This window comes from Squalius cephalus (assembly GCF_949319135.1).
Source record: "Squalius cephalus genome assembly, chromosome: 24".
Taxonomy (NCBI): domain Eukaryota; kingdom Metazoa; phylum Chordata; class Actinopteri; order Cypriniformes; family Leuciscidae; genus Squalius; species Squalius cephalus.
In genome coordinates this window covers 31,624,771-31,649,010 of record NC_137145.1, presented here as the reverse complement: position 1 = coordinate 31,649,010, position 24,240 = coordinate 31,624,771, and the positions used below count along the sequence as shown (strand labels likewise).

The 24,240-nt window shown below is 35.0% G+C and overlaps 1 protein-coding gene and 1 long non-coding RNA gene across 2 annotated transcripts in view; one reads left to right on the top strand and one right to left on the bottom strand.

The window, feature by feature from the left end:
- The window catches only part of LOC307152670 (uncharacterized protein), a gene marked incomplete at its 3' end in the record, with an annotated part of 191,251 nt that overhangs the window by 65,675 nt on the left and 101,336 nt on the right, over window positions 1-24,240 (top strand). The gene's annotated exons all lie outside the window — the stretch shown is intronic.
- On the bottom strand, window positions 1,379-5,231 carry LOC307152966. Its single transcript, XR_013820097.1, has 3 exons — window positions 5,046-5,231; window positions 4,521-4,604; window positions 1,379-2,909 (listed from the first exon to the last, which is right to left on the bottom strand). It is a non-coding gene; the product is annotated as an uncharacterized lncRNA (long non-coding RNA).

The window sequence follows — 24,240 nt, the reverse complement described above, 5'->3', positions numbered from 1 at the left end:
TGTAGAGGATAAAGTAACAGGACACCCTTCTAAATTAAAGTTGTATTGTAAGAGGTTTTGTGGGCAGTTTTTTGGACTAATAAGTAATACCTCCGTTTTATCTGAATTTAATAGCAGAAAATTACATGTCATCCAGTATTTTATATCTTTAACACACTCTGTTAATTTAGATAATTTAGCGTTTTCATCTGGTCGTGATGAAATATATAATTGAGTGTCATCAGCATAACAGTGGAAATTAATTCCATGTTTTCTTATAATATTACCAAGTGGCAGCATATATATTGAGAATAGCAGAGGGCCTAACACAGATCCTTGCGGTACACCGTAGTTTACTGACGTGATCTTCGATTTTTCCCCATTTACGCAGACAAAATGGTAACGGTCTGATAAGTATGATCTGAACCAGCTTAATGCCTGTCCCTGAACACCAGTGTAGTTTTGTAGTCGGTCTAAGAGTATTGTGTGATCTATAGTATCGAACGCAGCACTAAGATCAAGTAAAACTAGTATTGAGATACAGCCTTGGTCAGAAGCTAAAAGTAAATCATTTGTGATTTTAACGAGCGCAGTTTCTGTGCTATGGTGCGGCCTGAATCCAGACTGAAACTTTTCATAGATATCATTTTCTTGCAAGAAAGAGCACAGTTGAGCGGACACAACTTTTTCTAGTATTTTAGACATAAATGGAAGATTTGAAATGGGTCTGTAATTTGCTAGGTTATTATGATCTAATTGTGGTTTCTTAATAAGAGGTTTTATAACTGCCAACTTGAATATTCTTGGAACATGACCTAAGGATAAAGACGAGTTAATAATATTGAGAAGAGGCTCTTCCACTACAGTTAACACTTGTTTCAGTAGTTTAGTTGGTATTGGATCTAATAAACACGTTGTTGGTTTAGATGCAATGATAAGTTTATTTAACTCTTCCTGTCCTATAGTTGCAAAGCGCTGTAATTGTTCTTGCGGGGTGATAATTGAGGCTGAATCATAAGACATCATTAAAGATTGTACATTTACAATTGTGTTTCTGATGCTTTCTATTTTCTCAGTGAAGAAATTCATAAAATCATTACTACTACACTGTAACGGAATATTTTGCTCCGGTAACGTCTGTTTATTTGTTAGTCTAGCGACGGTGTTAAATAAAAACCTAGGATTATTTTGGTTGTTTTCTATTAGTTTGCGGAGATGCTCAGCCCTGGCTGCTTTTAGGGCCTTTTTATAACGTGACATACTGTCTTTCCATGCGATTCTAAAGACCTCTAGATTAGTTTGTTTCCATTTACGCTCTAAATTACGAGTTTCTCTCTTTAGAACATGCGTAACACTGTTGTACCATGGTGCTTTAGTTTTCTCTCTAACCTTTTTTAATCTAATTGGTGCAACGATGTCTAATGTACTAGAGAAAATGGTGCTCATAGTGCTAGTCATTTCCTCTAGTTCATCTGTTTGTTTGGGTTCACTGAGCAGCTGAGACAGATCAGGTAAGCTATTTGAGAAATGATCTATAGTTGTTGGAAGGATTGTTCTGCCTGGTCGATAACGCGGCGCAACATGACAAATTTCAGCGGTACGTAGTATGCAAGTGACCATGTAATGGTCAGTGACTTCATCACTTTGCGGTATAATATCTATATCGGTTGGATCGGCTCCATGTGATATAATTAAATCTAGCGTATGATTAAGACGATGAGTGGGACCAGTTACGTTTTGCTTGACCCCAAAGGAGTTTAATAAATCTGTAAACGCAGCCCCTAAAGCATCATTTGAATTATCTACGTGTATGTTAAAATCTCCAACAATTAATGCTTTATCGACATTGACCAAAAGATCTGAGAGAAAGTCTGCAAACTCTTTTAGGAAATCAGCGTAAGGCCCTGGCGGTCTATATACAGTAGCCAAGGCTAGAGATAATATGGATTTCTTTCTTACATCTAAGAGAGTAACATTTAGCACAAGTACTTCAAACGAATTAAACCTGTGACCTGTTTTCTGAGTAACAGTAAGAATATCTTTATAGATTATAGCAACACCACCGCCACGACCAATCAGACGGGGCTCATGCTTGTAACAGTATCCAGGAGGAGTAGACTCATTAAGACCGAAATAATCATTTGGTTTAAGCCAGGTTTCAGTAAGGCAAAGTACATCGAAACTATTATCTGTGACCATTTCATTTACAATAACCGCCTTAGGTGTAAGCGATCTGATGTTTAAAAGACCTAGCTTTATAAATTGTTTTTGTTCACTAATATTGAGATTTTCTGGTTTAATCACAATTAGATTTTTCTTAGATCCTGCAGTAGATTTATTATTTGATCTCACTAAACGAGGAATAGACACAGTTTCAATATAATGTTCTACATTGGTACTTATATCAATTAAGTTTGGACAGCAAAGAGTATGATTTGGACTTTGACTTACTAGTCATATGGTGTGTAGCGTCTTGGAGATGTTGTCCGACAGAAGAGCCGCTCCGATTCTGCTGGGGTGAAGGCCATCAGCACGGAAGAGCCTAGGTCGCTCCCAGAAAAGATTCCAATTATTTACAAAGAGCAGTCTCTGTTCATTACACCATGACATTAACCATTCATTTAGAGCAAATAATCTACTGAACCTTTCGTGTCCTAGTCGGTAGGTGGGAAGCGGTCCAGACACGATGATCGTTGTTTCAGGCGATGTACTGCGTACCGTCTCGATCAGGCTCCTGTAGTCCTTCTTCAGAACCTCCGACTGCCGTAGCCTGATGTCGTTCGTTCCCGCGTGCAGCACGACAGCTCCGACGGGCTCGTCACCGTTCAGAATCCCGGGAACCTGTGCAGCGACATCGAGAACACGAGCACCAGGAAAGCAGTGAGTGCGTGTACTAAATTTTCTCCCAAAATTTAGTGTTGTAGCTGTCTCTGAAACATGGTTGGACGAAGACAAATTAGCAGATGTAGAATTAGAGGGATATCAAATGTTTGTAATGAATAGAAAAGATAGGAGAGGAGGTGGAGTCGCTCTTTATGTGGACTCAAGTCTGCAATGCAATATAATGGCTAGTATGTCAACCACTATTGAAAATATATTGGAATGTGTTACTGTTGAGATTCATATGGAAAAACAAAAGAATATAATTGTTTGTTGTATATATAGAACACCTGGTTCATCATTGGATATTTTTAATGAGTTTGTAGGAAACATGTTCAATTCAAATGGAAATAAGACAAATATTGTCTGTGGTGACTTTAATGTTGACCTGCTTAATCCAGGTGGACATAAGAAGACCACAGAATTTATTAATGCCTTTTATAATAGTACATTATTCCCAGTGATAGCAAAGCCAACAAGAATAACAACAGTATCAGCAACATTAATTGATAATATATTTACAAATGACATTGGTAAAATTGATGGAGGTATTTTAATGACCGATATTAGTGACCACCTGCCTGTTTTTGCATGTTTTCAAAATGTGTTTAAACCACCATCAGGTCCAACTATATAAGTAGTACTTATGAGGGGGCTTTTGTCAAAATGATTTACGACTTTGACCTTTGACCTTTGTGACAGGTTGAACTTCCGGTGACCTTTATGATTGATGGGTGAACTTCCTGGTATGAGTTCATGGGATTAACCTATTGACCCTGCTAGCCTATCGATCATGTTTTTTGACAGTTAGTTTTGAACTATGACCTAGCTAGGACTAAATCATAATTTTGACGGGTAGTTTTGTCCTATATTAACAGAACAGATGTTTTTGCCGGTTGTTTGAACTTTGTCCCAGTTATATGTGTGTGCGTGTGTGGTTATGTGTCAGAGGCACTGAAGTGTGCAGTGAAACTGAGAAGTGTATGTCACACAAACACATTCTATCCTTTATATAATTTATATAATATAAATTATAATCTAAAACAATTTAAGGTTGAAAAAACATTTAGTTATTTCACATTCATATGTAAAACATCCTTTATATAATTTATATAATATAAATTATATAATAATTATCATGCTAAAGTTGTTTTTTAAAATTGTATAATATAAAATATATAATCTAAAGCAATTTAACTAAGGTTGAAAAACATTCTTTAAAAGAATATAAAATAAAAAGCTTTACTAAAACCAATAGTTTTAGATGAATAAAATCATCTTACCTTATTTTAGAAAGTTGAAGTATACCATTGATGTCCACAAAAAATGCAATGTATGAATGGATTCAAAATTGTTTTACACAACTGAATTCACATAGTCATTCCTGAATGACCTCACACTCTCAAAACATAAGGAGCACGCTTCTAATGTATGTGTGTCAAAAAGTAAAACACATGTGTCTGTGTGTGTGTGTCTATGCGCGCCCCCCTATTCCTGTGAGCTCTGACATCTGAAACATGGTGAAGTCTATATCAGACTAACAAATTGAAAACATGCCTTTAAAAGTATAATATAAATATCTTATTGATCCAATTATTTTAGTTTTAGATGAATAAAAGAATATAAAATAAAAAGCTTGCTAAAAATAAAAATCATCTTACATGTTAGAGGTAAAGTATACCACGGATGTCCATAAAAATGCAATGTATGAAACGGAGTCGCAGGTCCCTCCTGCCTTCACATTCCTGAACAGTATATATAAATGGGGTCAGTTATTTCATATATGTCACATTCAGTTATTTCACATTCATATGTAAAACATTCTGTTCTTTTTAAAAGTATATAAATGTTTATAAAAATAATATACAATAATATCTTACTAAAATAATTAAAGTTGAAAAAAGATTCTATCCTTTAAAAGTGTTTAAATGAAATCTTGCAAATTAAACTAAAGTTGAAAAACATACTGTTCTTTAAAAGCATTTAAAAAGGCTTACTAAAACCAATTGTTTTAGTTTTAGACAAAAATTACATAAAACATTCTATCCTTTATATTCTATCATTTATATAATATAAATGATATAATCTAAAACAATTAAACTAAGGTTGAAAAACATTCTATCCTTTAAAAGTATATAATGAAATGCTTATACAATATATCTTACTAAAAATAAAAATCATCTTACATGTTAGAGAGAGTTAAAGTATGTCCTACCATGGATGTCCTCAAAAATGCAATGTATGAATGGGTTCAAAATTGTTTTACACAACTGAATTCATATAGTCATTCCTGAATGTCTCTCAAAGCACCGTCTCAAAACATAGCGCGTCTAATGTATGTGTGTCACAAAGTAAAACACACGTGTCTGTGTGTGTGTGTCTATGCGAACATGCCCATTCCTGTGAGCTCTGACCCCTCTCCTTCGCATACCAGAGCACGGTGAAAGTGAGGAAGGGGTTTCCTAATATCACACTAACAAAAGTTGAAAAACATACTGTTCCTTAAAAGTGTATAAATAAAATGGTTATAAAAATATACTGAAACCAATTATTTTAGATGAATAAATAAAATTCATCTTACATGTTTAGAGTTACAACTCTTGAACTTACAAGTTCAAGAAGCTCTTAAAGACATAAATCACAGAGTGGTTCTCTCTCACACCAGCGTCTCTGACTCCTAGGGTTTATTCAGCGATCAGAATGAGACATTGTGTTAGGGCTAAATTTATTTCAAAGTTTAAATGATATCTATATAAAATGTAAATGTAATGTATAAAAAATGTATAAAAAAATGTATAAAAAAGTCTCTCAAACAGAGGCCCTCGCTTGTGTCTGTCAGCAGGCCGACGGGGGCGCGCGTGTGTCTGTGTGTCTATGCTGCATTCTGACATCCCCTCCTTCCATTTCCAGAGGTAACAGTGACACTGTGAAGTGTATCTCACACTAACTAAAGTTAAAAAACATTCTGTTCTTTATAAGTATATAAAAAATATCTGCTGAAACCAATTGTTTTAGATAAACAAAAGTAATAAAATCCATCTTACATAAAACATTATATTCTTTATATTCTATCCTTTTATATAATTTATATAATATAAATTATATAATCTAAAATAATATAATATAATACAAAATAACAGAGTGGTTCTCTCTCTCATCTAAAAGCATAACCTTAAAAAGTTTGCATTAGATATTTTAAAAGATTGATTAAATTAAATCTTTAAAGTTTCAATACATACTCATCTTCTATTTATCTGTACTTATGTATGATATAAATTATTTTTTGCTTAACGGTGACCTAAAGTATAATTGTTATTAAACAATGTCTGTTCAAAAACTGTACTTGGTCGTCTTAAATCTCATTTATATGAAAAAGATTCAACCAGCATTTTTTGTCCATGCTGGGTTTCAATTTTTATGGTTTTCCATAGCTATCCCTTACACCTAAAAACGACCATCACAGAAAACTACATTTAAAAAAAATGAAATAAATAAATAATTTATAATTTATTAAATAATTTCCAGAGAGGCGAAGTAGTTCTTTATGCAATGATAAAAACGATCCAAAAAAGCAAATAGTTTAAGTTGTCATAAACAGAACAAAACAAAACAAAAATCCTCCAGAGATAAACTCTGAGATAAAAAAAATGAGTCTCGGGGGACAATGTCACAGTAAATCTAGTCTGGGTTTCAGAGCATACTACATCCAGAGTTTATACTAAATTCATTTAAAAGCATAACCTTAAAAGTTTAAATCAAATCTTTAAAATCATATCTTCTTAGAAGATTTATGTATTATTGTTACTAAGCAGCGTCTGTCCAAAAACTTTAGATTGTTACATACAACATGAAACATGTTGTCAAAGTTTGTCACAATGTTTTTTAAGAAATCCTAGGACTTTACATTGCTGTTATTTAGACAAAGTTGTATCATTTGGAAAATCAAAGTAAAAATGACACATCGTCTTAATTCAAAGTATAAGATTGTATAAGATCATTTTTACTCGTATCTCCCGAACTAGGGTGAAACCTTTACTGAGAATATACCACCGGCCATCTACTCAAAATATATGTAGAAGTTTCAAATGTTAGCATTTGTTGATGGTGGCCGTATGAACAGACTTTGGGGGGAGCTATAGCAGGAAGCATGCCCTTTGACCTCCTCGATTTTGGAGGCTTTTTTGTTAAAGATTTCTCCCATCTAGTGGTTCTCCCATCTACTCGTTTTTTCAAATGCGTGTCGCAACTGCAGTAGCTGTTATGCGTCAAGAATCTATGACAACATGTCTTCCAATAGCACATCATCGAGTTTAATTGTACATGCTCTACCGTTATGATGTAGGGGAGCGCGGGGCACAACCTAATGCGCGGTTAGTTGTAACACGCTTGTTTTAAATACTTCCGCACATGCTTGGATGACAAAACTTTGTGTATTTACTAGTTGCCATATCAACACTATATAGAAAAAAAATTCCGCCAAAATTCTTTTTTTTTGGAAGATATCCATAGACATTTATTAAACCATAGCAAAAGTAAATTTCTTACTTAAGTTAATTTTTCATCTCTATTTTTTGTGTTTATTTAAAATAAGACAAATCTGATATTATTTTAATCTCCAAGATGTTATTTAACAGTTGAGATAGTTATTTAATGCTTCGCTAACTAGCAGAAGACACTAGCCGGGTTTAAATCCCAGTTGTGCAGGCGTGGGCATTTTGTAAGACTGCGTTACAATGGGCCCCTATTAGAAATATGCTTTTATATTCTATACTTTTATTAATTTTATTGAGAAAACGTGAGAAAAAGGTGAATAAAGGACAACATGTCTTCCAATAGCACATCATCGAGTTTAACTGTACATGTTCTACCGTTATGATTTAGTACTTGTTACATGTTCTACCGTACATGTTCTACCGTTCTATATAATGATTTACACAACCAAGCAATAGACCGTACCTTTGACTTACCCGTCGAGAAGAAAGTAGGTGTCTACTGCGTCCCTCTTTCCACCTGGGAAAAGCTATCCCGATATTTATTTACATACCGATAAATTAAATTTGAGCTTTTTGGCTTTTTTGGCGATTTTTGCCCCGTGCAGTGCAGCCTTTCAAATGTGGCGGGGGCAGTATCAACGCCTCCCATATGGTCTAGCGGTTAGGATTCCTGGTTTTCATCCAGGCTGTCCAGGCTGCTACTCAATAGTCGAATAATCATCAATAATCATTTTTAGTAATTCTTAGAGGCCTACACGAACTGCAGAAACAAGCAGTTTCTTGAAGATTCGGTACTGAATCATTTTCACAAATACAATTATATTGAATTCAGAAAATTTCACTATGGAATACTTTATCATAATTTCAATTTAGTACGTCATCATTTCATAATTATGACGCATAGTCATAATTTCAACTTTTTAAGTCATCATTTCGACTTTTTGTCAATGACGCCTTTTTAATGTTTTAAAGTCATAATTTGGTTGTTGACTATAGTAGTGTTGCACCTGCATGTCCACTAACTCGCTTGTGAGAGTCAGAGTGTGTAAAGTAAACTCTCATTAGTGTTAGTAGAGTATTAGTGGACTGGTAGGGTTAGAATAAGTAATATTAGAATAAAATATCTGTTGGGGAGCATCGCGATAAACAGTTCATGTTTAATGACAACATACCATTTTTCAACCGAGCGAATCTGCGCATGAGAGGCCTTCTTCAACTTTTTAATTCAGAATTACAATGACGCCTTTTTAATGTAATACTTAAAAAGTCATAATTTGGTTGTTGACTATAGTAGTGTTGATGATGAAACGTGCTAGTGCTTTTTGTACCTCTCTGGTCTTTTTCAAGATGGCGGAACAACACGGAAGCCTCCTTGGACTTACCCCCCCCCCCCCCCCCCCCCATGTAAATAAAAGATAAGGAATGATCTTTCTTAAAATCAGATCATTGGCACAGATCATTTTACACCCATGAGGACATATTTATGAATAAAGACAATGATTTTAGCTAATAAAATACCATTTTTCAATCTACACATGAGAGACCTTCAGAAGTCAGAACTTCAGGGGTCAACGGTTTAGGCCCGTTGGCGAAAACACTGCATGTGTAAGGTAGTTTTCCAGATTTTCACCCAAAATCAAATACTGTATGACACTTTTCAAAGTTAGAATAAGCTGTTGTGTTCTGACACAAGCCCATTAACCGGTTCTTTTTGTTTTATAAATGTATTTTTTGCTTATTTCTAAATATCAACCTGATAAATATGAATACACGATTAAACAAGATAATTTTTAAGAAAAAACATTTTTCACCATGATAATGTTTAGTTTAGATGTTGATGATTAAGTTTCAGGCGTAGTGCAACCAGATTTCTCTAACATCTCACTCACAACGCAAAACGTTGTAAATAAACATTTTCAAACTGTAATTTAACCATATTTTATTGATTATGGTGATTTAAAGTTTTTGTTATTAACTAATACCTTTATCTTTTAACTAATATCTAACCCCAAATAAACAGATAATGGAATGTTCACAATCTATATTGTTAGATATTCTCCTACATGTATGTAAGTAGTTGTGCTTAAATCTTTGGGAGTATTTTGTCACAGCATAGCGATGCAAAGTTCCACACTCTATGGACTAACTTATCAGACACTCACCACACTGATGTTAACATCACCATATATTGTCTTTTCTACCATGATTGGAGCAACTATTGTCCCACCATTCTTCTGGTCAATTGTGAAGGTAAGTTGATTAGGGATCTGAATTAATAGCCGTCCGAATGATGTAGAATTATTATTATTATTATTATTATTATTATTATGCTGTCGTTGTAGATGGTTGTTAGGCTGTTGGTTTGTCATGTTTCCAGAATGTGTTAGAATGCTCAGCGTCTGAACGTCACCATCTGTTAAAAAAAAAAATAATTTAAGAAGATTGAAGATTGAGAACCGTATGGACTACTAACAAAGTAAAATTATAAATTTTTTCCTACGTTTGATATTCTTTTTTCTGATTTTTTTCACTATGGACTTGATCCTTTTTAATGCTGTTTTCTCTCCATATTTATTCTGTAGTTCCTCTACTGTGTCTTCCAACCTCCCTGTTGTTCTTCTCCAGCTGTGCTAACCAAAGACAAACAGTTAGAAAAATATAATGTATGTAAAGCAAAAATAAAGTTAACATAAAATAAACACATTCATACACCAGTTCAAAGTCAATGAACAAGCTGATGCTGCAGTGTTAGAGCACATGATGGATGGTGAACAGACGCACATCAGGTTAAACCAGAGCTAAAACAATAGTCTATGTTAGGACAATAGTATCTGATAATAGCTGATAACGGTCATAAAGTGCGAGATAATGTGCAAGTAGCTAAACTAAACATTTCATATTTGACAAATGTTTTGAGAAATGTTAAACAACTACAAAAATAATCAACTTTTTTCTAATTTCTTTTTTTCTAAATTGTGATTTAATGTGAGAGGAGAAGAAACAATATTAAGAATCATTAATAATGAATGTGTACAATTTAATAAACGTATTTACCTAACATCCATAAAGTAAATTAAGGCTAAGTTCCTTTTTGTGGACAAAGTGAACTTTGGAACTATTTTATCAAAAATATGTTGATAATGATAGTTTGGCATGCATGGGATTGGTTGTCCATAGTGAGAGAGAAATACTTTTATTATAGAAATGGCTATTTTTTATTCTATTCTTTAATCCACAAATAAAATAGGTTTTTATACCTGCTCAAGTACTTCTTGATGAGTTTCTTCTGTATTAAACAGCGAATCTTCTCAGTCAGATCGTCGCAAGATCTCAGGAATCCTCTCACACTGCTCGTGTTCACGCGCTCCATCGCTGCACTTGTGTGTATGACTCGAACGATTCAAACTTCTCTCTGGCGACATGTAGGACTTGTTGGTTATGCAGGAACTAGTTATTTATGGCTTTCCTGAGGCCAACCTCCATACATTCTACACAACAGGGTGGGTGGACCCCAGCCTGATAAATATTTCAGGACATTACACGCTCTACTCTAGCTCTACTAGCCTCGGACTGCTGCGCCACTGCAACAAAAGTTGAAAGTCCTGTTTGTCTGAACCTGACGCAAACTTCTGACCCACAAACTTCTGCGCATTAACGCACAAGGCACGATTGTACCGCAAGGGAGATTCCAGGAACATTGCAGGAGATTCAGGAGACTCTTCGAAAAGCTGAAAAAATGGCGACGCAAAACCTAAAGGAGAGCGACTCCCCGTTGAGTTCTGGCGATACGGGGTACAATTATCCTCCGGTGTGTGAGTGTGCCACGGGCAAAGAGTGTCGTTTAAGAGCTGCGCTGGACTCTATGTTTAAAGATCATTTTAGAGGCCAAATGGTTGGCTTGATGCACAGGATCATCGACGCTGCGTGTGATATGAAAAAAGATTGTGCGCAGGATACCAAACGTGTGACAAATCTCAAAAATGAAATGGACGTCGTAAGAGGCTTGACAAAGCCATGGCCTGATGTAACGCCCATGTTTTTTGACGGCAAAGAGCCGAACGGCATAATCCTCAGAAAAGTTCTGGATGTGTTGCGTGAATGTTGTGACAAATTCGAAATCATTGAAATACTCGCTATATGGACATTTGTAACGGATCTCTGTGTGTCACTGGTGTCAAAAAATGCAAAAACTGACGTTGGGGAATTAGTTGAAAGTCTGGTCAACTATACCCTGGAGCAAAACATGATAGCCTGCAGAGATTTTCTATTCTGGTTAGACCATCTGTAAATGTCTTTCACTCAAATTTCTTCTTCAATGTATGAAAGTATAATGTTGAAATAAAATTCTGGTAAAAAAATGTCTGAGCTCATAATATTTAGAATAATTCAATATTTCAATATTTGTTTTTTAATTACCGTATTCCCAAGACGGCAATACAGTTGTATCATATCAAATGATACAACTATTTTGCCCAGAACAGAAGAAAGGACATTTTGTGGTGTTGAAATTCGAATTCATCAAAATTCATCATAGAAAGAGGAAGCACATACCCCCTACGTAGACTTTCTATCTGTTCGACGACTAGTCATGGACACGCCCTGTGGTCACATTTTTTATGCCTTCATCAAAAGTGCCTTTTCCCCAATTCGCAACTGAGAGCTTTCAGCCCCTGCGACACCCGTTTCAGGCCAAATGGAGGAGTTTACTTAAACATGGATATGTCTCACCAGCAACCTCCGGCTTGTCAGAATCCTGGCATGCGTCGGGAACAGGAACGCCTTGACACCTTTCAGAATTGGACTCTTGCACCAGTAGCTCCGGCCGAGCTTGCCAAAGCTGGTTTCTACTATCTTGGCCAGGGCGACAGAGTGGCTTGTTTCAGTTGTGGAGGCCAGCTTAGCAACTGGGAACCGGGAGATTGTGCAGTATCAGAACACCAGAGGCATTACCCCAACTGCCCCTTCGTTCGAGGTGACCGTGCAGATAATGTACCTTTATCTAGCCTTTTCAATGTATCGGCAATGCAACGGTGTGAAGAAAGGTCGCTCACATTTGTCTACTGGCCCTCAAGAATAACTGTTCGACCAGACCAATTGGCTAAGGCTGGTTTTTACTATGTTGGTCGTAATGATGACGTGAAGTGCTTTTCTTGCGATGGTGGACTCAGATGTTGGGAGTCTGGTGATGATCCATGGGTAGAACATGCCAAGTGGTTTCCAAGATGTGAATACCTGCTGCAAGAAAAGGGCCAAGAGTTTGTTCATCAGATTCAAGCAAGATTTCCAAGACTATTTGAGCGGCTATTGACTAATGGAGACACGAGAGAATGTGTTGATCCAGCTGTGGGTCCTGGAGAAGACCGTTCAGAAGATGCGGCGGTGGAGTCTGCTTTAGAGATGGAATTTGAGTGTGGCCTGACGGCCCAGACAAATGAAGCTGCATCCCTGAGTCAAGATCTTTCAGACTTGCCTATGGAGGAACAGTTAAGAAGACTTCAAGAGGAGCGCACATGCAAAGTTTGCATGGATAAGGAAGTGAACATTGTCTTCATCCCCTGTGGTCACCTAGTTGTGTGCAAAGAATGTGCGCCTTCTCTGAGCAAGTGCCCGATATGTAGAGGATTGGTCAAAGGCGCCGTCCGTACTTTCCTATCATAAAGTTTTCCTATCATTTGGATTTGCAAATTTACATTTAACTTGATGCATAAAAACAAAGGAGAAGTTTATTATTTTCACTCGATCCAGTGACAACATTTTTGGATTTACAAACATTTAGAAAGTAGTTAGGATGTATTTCATTTTTAAGTTAATTTGACCAACATGATGTTATTTGAAGTTAGTTGAAATTAAAATGTGATATCATTACCGAATTCAGGGGTGTTTAATAGATTCAATAGTGATCAAGCACCCGCTGAGTTTTTCTTCAAACAAAAGTAATTTTGTTGTATGCACAGATTTTGAGGGTCGCTTATAGAAAGAGGCGTCCTTGTCTTTAAAAACATAGAACCAGAGATATAATTAAAATATTAAAATATACATTTTAGCGCTATTTACGGTATAATCTAATAAATGTCTCTCGTATCAAATCAAGACTCTAATCAAGCCAATTCATGCGAATACCGTCGTGTATGATATCTGGGGGAAAGTGTAAAGAAAACGCCATACAAAAACATCACAACCGGCAGTACGGTAAGTGTTACGCTGGCGATGTTAAACAATTTTAAAACAGGGTGTTTCAGAAGAAATGCAAACAAAATCTTTTAAACAAAAGTCTTGTTTCAGAGTCGGTACGGTGAAAACTGTGTGAACTTTGATGAGGCCGAGAACACTAGCGCTTTTATTTAACAATTATTTTCAATAATATTGAAAAACGGTTCAATAACAATGTTCAATATAAACAAGAATCTGACTGATGACTGTTAGATAGTTAGATGATTTATCTAACCATTGAAATTGACGATATGTTAAAACATTTCGGCATTATGCAGAATAAAAAGAAGATCATAAAACTCTGGTGTCAAAGTGTGGACGGAATAAAAAAAATGAATCAATTCACATAAAAATACCACGTATCAACCGTAATTCATTAGCTTAACTGTGTAATAGTTAGACGCGTTTAAAGCGTAATAGGTGTAACGGACAAAACGTTACTTTTTGTAATTTTGTACTTATTGTATTTTTTGTTCTTTAAGTATTTTTGTTAAGACCCTGTGGTGTTGTATTGGAGTCACAGGCAGTAACAATAGGAACAGTTAGAGGGCGCTATTGCCTGCAGGTAACTGGCTATATAAACACTGACACCATAGAGTAAGTCAGTTCGTTTGGTAGAGGGAAATCTGAGGATTGATCTTTCTACCTTCTTTCTCATCCAAAGTCCGGAGTTGAGAACTCTTTGAGTTTCTGCTCAACTGTGAGTATGGTTTGGTTTATTTTTGATGTGTTTGTTTGAGATCACTGATATTAGTTATTTGATTTCTTTCTAGAAAGGACTTTTCATTTACCACATGTTCCTTTGTGAATGGCCTTGCACATGGTCAACTATGTGGCGCTGAGGACAACTATGCACTGAGCATCTTCATTTGGAACGATCTTTTCGCGTATGGAGGATTATAGGATTACTATCATTGCATCGCACTCAATCTTTGCATCGCACTCAAATAACTTTGGGGATCTGAGACTCATTGCATCTTCAGCACTTCATCATCATCACACACCTTATCAAAGATAAGACATGCCAATAGATAAGTTTTCCTCATTTCATTGACTCTTTATTGAAGAGGCAAAGACCTCCAAGATCTCTGACTTTATTTCTAATGTTTGTTGACACAATTAAGCACTGGTGAGGAAAAATAAAATCTACACAGATGATCATTTGTTTTTGTGAAGAGTTGTTTATCAGTACATGTCAAAATTCTGTTGAACCCCCTCAGAGTAACATCTTTCAAAGAAAGGAGGTGTTTCATAGGTAACAGAAAAACAGCCATACTCATCTTTCACGTCGATGTTTCGTAGACATCGCAGAAAGATTTAGTCATTTTTTTTTGTCATATTTTTTTTTTTTTTTTTTTTTTTTTATAAAACAAAAAAGAACCGGTTAAAGGCCTATCGTGTAGAAGGACCTATAATGTATAAGATACATTCCTAACATGTTTGACCACGCTCGATGTACTTTTTGCAAACTGTACAAAAAGAAACAAGATGTCAATGACAGACATTCAAAACGGATCACTATAGTGGCTTTTCTGTATTTGTTTTAAATGGCTCATGATGATGAAGAATTAGAATTTACTTTTGTGGAATTTTACCTGCAGGTTTTACCAAAGTGTGGAACTTTGTATCACTACGGTGTGACAAAATACTCCCAAAGATTTAAGCACAACTACTTACATAATTAGGAGAATATCTAACAATGTAGATTGTGAACATTCCATTATCTGTTTATTTGGGGTCAGATGTTAGTTAAAAGATAAAGGTATTAGTTAATAACAAAAACTTTAAATCACCATAATCAATAAAATATGGTTAAATTACAGTTTGAAAATGTTTATTTACAACGTTGTTCGTCGTGAGTGAGATGTTAGAGAAATCTGGTTGCACTACGCCTGAAACTTAATCATCATCTAAACTAAACATTATCATGGTTTAGTTGTATTTTTCTTAAAAATTATCTTGTTTAATCGTGTATTCATATTTATCAGGTTGATATTTAGAAATAAGCAAAAAATACATTTATAAAACAAAAAGAACCGGTTAATGGCCTTGTGTCAGAACACAACAGGTTATTCTAACTTTGAAAAGTGTCATACAGTATTTGATTTTGGGTGAAAATCTGGAAAACTACCTTACACATGCAGTGTTTTCGCCAATGGGCCTAAACCGTTGACCCCTGAAGTTCTGACCTCTGAAGGTCTCTCATGTGTAGATTGAAAAAATTGTATTTTATTAGCTAAAATCATTGTCTTTATTCATAAATATGTCCTCATGGGTGTAAAATGATCTGTGCCAATGATCTGATTTTAAGAAAGATAATTTCTTATCTTTTATTTACATGGGGCGGGTAAGTCCAAGGAGGCTTCCGTTTTGTTCCGCCATCTTGAAAAAGACCAGAGAGGTACAAAAAGCACTAGCCTAACTCAACACTACTATAGTCAACAACCAAATTATGACTTTTTAAGTATTACATTAACAAGGCGTCATTGTAATTCTGAATTAAAAAGTTGAAGAAGGCCTCTCATGCGCAGATTCGCTCGGTTGAAAAATGGTAATTTTAATATGTGCTTAATATCTGCTAACTCTTTATTGTGATGCTCCCCAACATATATTTTATTCTAATATTACTTATTCTAACCCTACCAGTCCACTAATACTCTACTAACACTAATGAGAGTTTACTTTACACACTCTGACTCTCACAAGCGAGTTAGTGGACATGCAGGTGCAACACTACTATAGTCAACAACCAAATTATGACTTTAAAACATTAAAAAGGCGTAATTGACAAAAATTGTAATTCTGACATAAAAAATTAAAATTATGACTATGCGTCATGATAATGAGATGAAAAGTTGAAATGATGACGTACTAAATTGAAATTATGATAGATAAAGTATTCCATAGTGAAATTTTCTGAATTCAATTCAATTCAATTCAAATTTATTTGTATAGCGCTTTTCACAATACATATTGTTTCAAAGCAGCTTTACAGAAAGTGCATTTCAGAAATGTACATTGAGAAATACAGTTAGTTAATCATGTATTGATTTAGGGCATAAACATAGCCAGCGTCGAGTCGTCTCTTCACAGGCGCCGAGTCGTCTCTGCACGGGTGTTGGAGAATCTGTAGTTTCCATGAGAGGCTGGATACAAACTGGAGCTGACGATCTGTATTTACCTCGGGACTAGCGTCCCGAGATAACAACAGAAAAGCATATGGGAAATAATTAGCGTAGCTGCTGTTCGCAATATTAATGCATTCAATCTGATTCAACTGTAGTATAAAATGTAAGTATTATGTGAATGCCTGGCTGAAGAGATGCGTCTTTAATCTAGTTTTAAACTGGGACAGCGAGTCTGAGCCTCGAACAATATCAGGAAGGCCATTCCAGAGTTTAGGAGCTAAATGTGAAAACGCTCTCCCTCCTTTAGTGGACTTAGATATCCTAGGAATGACCAGAAGCCTCGAATTTAGTGATCTTAAAGAGCGCGATGGATTGTAGGGCGATAGAAGTTCCGTTAAATACACGGGAGCTAAACCATTTAGGGCTTTATAGGTCAGTAGCAATACTTTGTAATTGATACGGAACTTTATAGGTAACCAATGTAGAGACGACAGAATTGGTGTTATATGATCGTATTTTCTTGATCTAGTAAGAACTCTAGCGGCGGCATTTTGGACTAACTGTAGCTTGTTTATTGAGGATGCAGGACAACCAGCTAATAAAGCATTACAGTAATCTAGTCTCGAGGTCATGAATGCATGAACTAACTTTTCTGCATCAGAAACAGATAGCATGTTACGTAGCTTAGCAATGTTTCTAAGGTGGAAAAAGGCTGTTCTTGTAACATATGAAATATGATTTTCAAAAGACAAGTTGCGGTCTAATATAACACCCAGGTCTTTTACTGTAGAGGATAAAGTAACAGGACACCCTTCTAAATTAAAGTTGTATTGTAAGAGGTTTTGTGGGCAGTTTTTTGGACTAATAAGTAATACCTCCGTTTTATCTGAATTTAATAGCAGAAAATTACATGTCATCCAGTATTTTATATCTTTAACACACTCTGTTAATTTAGATAATTTAGCGTTTTCATCTGGTCGTGATGAAATATATAATTGAGTGTCATCAGCATAACAGTGGAAATTAATTCCATGTTTTCTTATAATATTACCAAGTGGCAGCATATATATTGAGAATAGCAGAGGGCCTAACACAGATCCTTGCGGTACACCGTAGTTTACTGACGTGATCTTCGATTTTTCCCCATTTACGCAGACAAAATGGTAACGGTCTGATAAGTATGATCTGAACCAGCTTAATGCCTGTCCCTGAACACCAGTGTAGTTTTGTAGTCGGTCTAAGAGTATTGTGTGATCTATAGTATCGAACGCAGCACTAAGATCAAGTAAAACTAGTATTGAGATACAGCCTTGGTCAGAAGCTAAAAGTAAATCATTTGTGATTTTAACGAGCGCAGTTTCTGTGCTATGGTGCGGCCTGAATCCAGACTGAAACTTTTCATAGATATCATTTTCTTGCAAGAAAGAGCACAGTTGAGCGGACACAACTTTTTCTAGTATTTTAGACATAAATGGAAGATTTGAAATGGGTCTGTAATTTGCTAGGTTATTATGATCTAATTGTGGTTTCTTAATAAGAGGTTTTATAACTGCCAACTTGAATATTCTTGGAACATGACCTAAGGATAAAGACGAGTTAATAATATTGAGAAGAGGCTCTTCCACTACAGTTAACACTTGTTTCAGTAGTTTAGTTGGTATTGGATCTAATAAACACGTTGTTGGTTTAGATGCAATGATAAGTTTATTTAACTCTTCCTGTCCTATAGTTGCAAAGCGCTGTAATTGTTCTTGCGGGGTGATAATTGAGGCTGAATCATAAGACATCATTAAAGATTGTACATTTACAATTGTGTTTCTGATGCTTTCTATTTTCTCAGTGAAGAAATTCATAAAATCATTACTACTACACTGTAACGGAATATTTTGCTCCGGTAACGTCTGTTTATTTGTTAGTCTAGCGACGGTGTTAAATAAAAACCTAGGATTATTTTGGTTGTTTTCTATTAGTTTGCGGAGATGCTCAGCCCTGGCTGCTTTTAGGGCCTTTTTATAACGTGACATACTGTCTTTCCATGCGATTCTAAAGACCTCTAGATTAGTTTGTTTCCATTTACGCTCTAAATTACGAGTTTCTCTCTTTAGAACATGCGTAACACTGTTGTACCATGGTGCTTTAGTTTTCTCTCTAACCTTTTTTAATCTAATTGGTGCAACGATATACAATATAAAAATACAATATAATTGTATTTGTGAAAATTATTCAGTACCGAATCTTCAAGAAACTGCTTGTTTCAGCAGTTCGTGTAGGCCCCTAAGACTGTGAATAACTAAAAATGATCATTGATGAACTTGAATAACTTGAATTTTGTTGGCAATGTAAAAAATTGTCTTCCCATACCGGGAGTCGAACTCGGGCAGCCTGGATGAAAACCGGGAATCCTAACCGCTAGACCATATGGGAGACGTTGATATTTCCCGCGGCACATTTGAAAGGCTGCACTGCACGGTACAATATAATGCTGGATCATAGTTATGCCGAGCCACAGGAGAAGTTTTAATTAAATTCAAATTTTATTTATCGGTATGTAAATAAATATCAGGATAGCTTTTCCCAGGTGGAAAGAGGGACGCAGTAGACACCTGCTTTCTTCTCAACGGGTAAGTCAAAGGTATGGTCTAAATGACAAGCTTGGTTAATCATTATATAGAACGGTAGAACATGTACGGTAGAACATGTACAATTAAACTCGATGAAGCGCTATCGGAAGACATGTTGTCATAGATTCTTGACACATTTACCAAAGTTGAAAAAGCGATTAGATGGGAGAACCGCTAGAGAGCACTATTCGTTTAAATGCAAAATAGAATTTCACCGCTAGATGGGAATCTTTTTAAATCTTTAACAAAAAGGCCTGCAAAATCGAGGAGGTCAAAGGGCATGCTTCCTGCTATAGCTCCCCTCCAAAGTCTGTTCACACGGCCACCATCAACAAATGCTAACATTTGAAACTTCTACATGTATTTTGAGTAGATGGCCGGTGGTATATTCTCAGTAAAGGGTTTCACCCTAGTTCGGGAGATACGAGTAAAAATGATCTTATACGATCTTATACTTATACTTTGAATTAAGACGATGTGTGATTTTTACTTTGATTTTCCAAATGATACAACTTTGTCTAAATAAGAGCAATGTAAAGTCCTAGGATTTCTTAAAAAACATTGTGACAAACTTTGACAACATGTTTCATGTTGTATGTTGTATGTAACAATCTAAAGTTTTTGGACAGACGCTGCTTAGTAACAATAATACATAAATCTTCTAAGAAGATATGATTTTAATAAAACTTTAAAGATTTGATTTAAACTTTTAAGGTTATGCTTTTAAATGAAATTAGTGTAAACTATGGATGTAGTATGCTCTGAAACGCAGACTAGACTTACTGCGACATTGTTCGCCGAGACTCATCTGGTTTGTTGCCCTATATCCTGAAGCTTCAGGTCACACTGTAGTTTATCTCTGAAGGGTCTGGGGCTGATATGTTTATGACAACTTAAACTATTTGCTTTTTTGGATCGTTTTTATCATTGCATAAAGAACTACTTCGCCTCTCTGGAAATGTAAGGTGTTTTTATTTAGCTAAAACTTTGTTTACATTTTATTAAATTATTTATTTATTTCATTTTGAAAATGTAGTTTTCTGTGATGGTCGTGTTTAGGTGTGCGGGATAGCTATGGAAAGCCTCCCACCATAAAAATTGAAACCCCCAGATGGACAAAAAATGCTGATTGAATCTTTTTCATATAAATGAGATTTAAGACGACCAAGTACAGTTTTTGAACAGACATTGTTTAATAACAATTATACTTTAGGTCACCGTTAAGCAAAAAATAATTTATATCATACATAAGTACAGATAAATAGAAGATGAGTATGTATTGAAACTTTAAAGATTTAATTTAATCAATCTTTTAAAATATCTAATGCAAACTTTTTAAGGTTATGCTTTTAAATGAGAGAGAGAACCACTCTGTTATTTTGTATTATATTATTTTAGATTATATAATTTATATTATATAAATTATATAAAAGGATAGAATATAAAGAATATAATGTTTTATGTAAGATGAATTTTATTACTTTTGTTTATCTAAAACAATTGGTTTCAGCAGATATTTTTTATATACTTATAAAGAACTAGTGGTCGACCGATATGGGATTTTTAATGGCCGATGCCGATGCCGATATTGAGAAAGCAATCTGGCCGATTGGCCGATATGAGGCCGATACAATACATGTGAATACAGTAAATGAGAGACATGAATATTGGTGAAACTAAATGAACATTTATTGTACATACTATTTATGCAAAATTCTTTTTGCAATAAAAAATATTTACTAAGAAATTAAAATGTAAACAAACAGCTAAGGTAACACTTCAATAAATAAAGTTTTAGTGCAACTAAAACTATTTATTTGTAACCTGCAGTAAGCAGCAGTCATTTTTTCAGTCACATAAATAATTACTGCTGCTTACTGCAGGTTACAACAAATAACATTTATCATTAATGAACCAATCTAAAGAATATTCATAATGACAAAATAGTATGTGAGATTACATACATTTTATGTACAACATAGTTAAATATAAACCTCACATAGTTTATTTACACTATTTACTTTAAAATAGTTTAAATAGTTCAACCTTTTTTTAAGGTTGTTTTACTTCAAGTATATTTAAATAATAATGATTTATGTGTTTAGTTTTGCTTGTGTGTTTCTTTAAAAAGTTGCAAGCCGTCACATGTATTTGCATGACATACATGAACATATGAAAATGTATACTACACACGATATTACGCCAATCATGGATAAATAAATACAGTAGATAGTGAATAACATTTTCAAGGATTTATTTCCAAACGTAATATTATTACATAGTGTTCTCTTCTCATCCACCTCACGCGACCAACTGATCTGTAATGAACGCGACCCAGCTTTTCCGTGCACGCGAGTCCGTTGGAAAACAGCGTCTAGTTTAAATGTAACCCGAGAACAACGCGCGTATCTGAGGAACAGCCAGTCACAGGATTTTTGACTGTTTGTGAGGTAAAATGTTTTCAGTTGTGTTTGAATTCGTTTATATCACATCTGTGACCCCCACTGGAGCTACCGCTGGGCTGCGGATCTGACATATCACGGTACTGTTTGAATAGACTCTGCTGCACGCCGGAGTGTTTTTGTGTGTAACACAATGTAGCGTCAGGTTAGAAAGCGAATGCGAATGGTCATTTACTGTGTCTGTCAGATGTCTGCTTCACTTCTGAGTGGCTTGTCTTACGGTGCTGGGCGGAGCAGAGCGAGTGTATTCAGTTCATTCACGCTCGCTCTGTTCGCATCAGTGGAAAAAAGCGCTAATGCACAGTCACAAACTGTTTTGAAATATATCGGCCAAACGGAAAGATTTATCGGCCGATGCCGATATCTAAAAAATTCCAAATATCGGCCGATATATCGGCCTCGGCGATATATCGGTCGACCACTATAAAGAACAGAATGTTTTTTAACTTTAGTTAGTGTGAGATAGACTTCACAGTGTCACTGTTACCTCTGGAAATGGAAGGAGGGGATGTCAGAATGCAGCATAGACACACAGACACACGCGCGCCCCCGTCGGCCTGCTGACAGACACGAGCGAGGGCCTCTGTTTGAGAGACTTTTTTATTAAGACTTTTAATAATGTATTGAATTTAATTTAAAAACATGTTATAAAGATATCATTTAAACTTTGAAATCAATTTAGCCCTAACACAATGTCTCATTCTGATCGCTGAATAAACCCTAGGAGTCAGAGACGCTGGTGTGAGAGAGAACCACTCAGTGATTTATAGCTCTCAACAGCTTCTTGAACACATAAGTTCAAGAGTCGTAACTCTCTAAACATGTGAGATGAATTTTATTATTTTACAAGCATTTCAGTAGATTTCTAGCAAGGTATTTATTTTATATTATTTTTGTGAAATTTAAAACATTATTATCACTTTCACCGTGCTCAGGAATGCGAAGGAGCAGAGTCAGGAAAAAAACAGTCTTTTCTATTACAACTGCAATCTCATTCATAGGATGTATGGACATCTATATGTTATGAAACAAATATTTTTTAAAAAGATATCATTTAAACTTTGAAATCAATTTAGCCCCAACACAGCATTCAAAATGCCTCATCCCATCACTGAATACAACCCTCTGAGTCAGAGACGCTGGTGTGAGAGAGAACCACTCTGTGATTTATGTTTAACACATGCACACACACACGCACACACACACACATACACACACACACAGAAACGCGCACGGCTCCTTTACTTTTTGACACACATACATTAGACGCGCTATGTTTTGAGACAGTGTGAGGTCATTCAGGAATGACTAGATGAATTCAGTTGTGTAAAACAATTTTGAACCCATTCATACATTGCATTTTTGTGGACATCCATGGTAGGACATACTTTAACTCTCTCTAACATGTAAGATGATTTTTATTTTTAGTAAGATATATTGTATAAGCATTTCATTATATACTTTTAAAGGATAGAATGTTTTTCAACCTTAGTTTAATTGTTTTAGATTATATCATTTATATTATATAAATGATAGAATATAAAGGATAGAATGTTTTATGTAATTTTTATCTAAAACTAAAACAATTGGTTTTAGTAAGCCTTTTTAAATGCTTTTAAATAACAGTATGTTTTTCAACTTTAGTTTAATTTGCAAGATTTCATTTAAACACTTTTAAAGGATAGAATCTTTTTTCAACTTTAATTATTTTAGTGAGATATTATTGTATATTATTTTTATAAACATTTATATACTTTTAAAAAGAACAGAATGTTTTACATATGAATGTGAAATAACTGAATGTGACATATATGAAATAACTGACCCCATTTATATATACTGTTCAGGAATGTGAAGGCAGGAGGGACCTGCGACTCCGTTTCATACATTGCATTTTTATGGACATCCGTGGTATACTTTACCTCTAACATGTAAGATGATTTTTATTTTTAGCAAGCTTTTTTATTTTATATTCTTTTATTCATCTAAAACTAAAATAATTGGATCAATAAGATATTTATATTATACTTTTAAAGGCATGTTTTCAACTTGTTAGTCTGATATAGACTTCACCGTGTTTCAGATGTCAGAGCTCACAGGAATAGGGGGGCGCGCATAGACACACACACACAGACACGTGTGTTTTACTTTTTGACACACATACATTAGAAGCGCGCTCCTTATGTTTTGAGAGTGTGAGGTCATTCAGGAATGACTAAGTGAATTCAGTTGTGTAAAACAATTTTGAATCCATTCATACATTGCATTTTTTGTGGACATCAATGGTATACTTCAACTTTCTAAAATAAGGTAAGATGATTTTATTCATCTAAAACTAAAACAATTGGTTTTAGTAAGCTTTTTATTTTATATTCTTTTAAAGAATGTTTTCCAACCTTAGTTAAATTGCTTTAGATTATATATTTTATATTATACAATTTTTAAAAACTTTAGCATGATAATTATT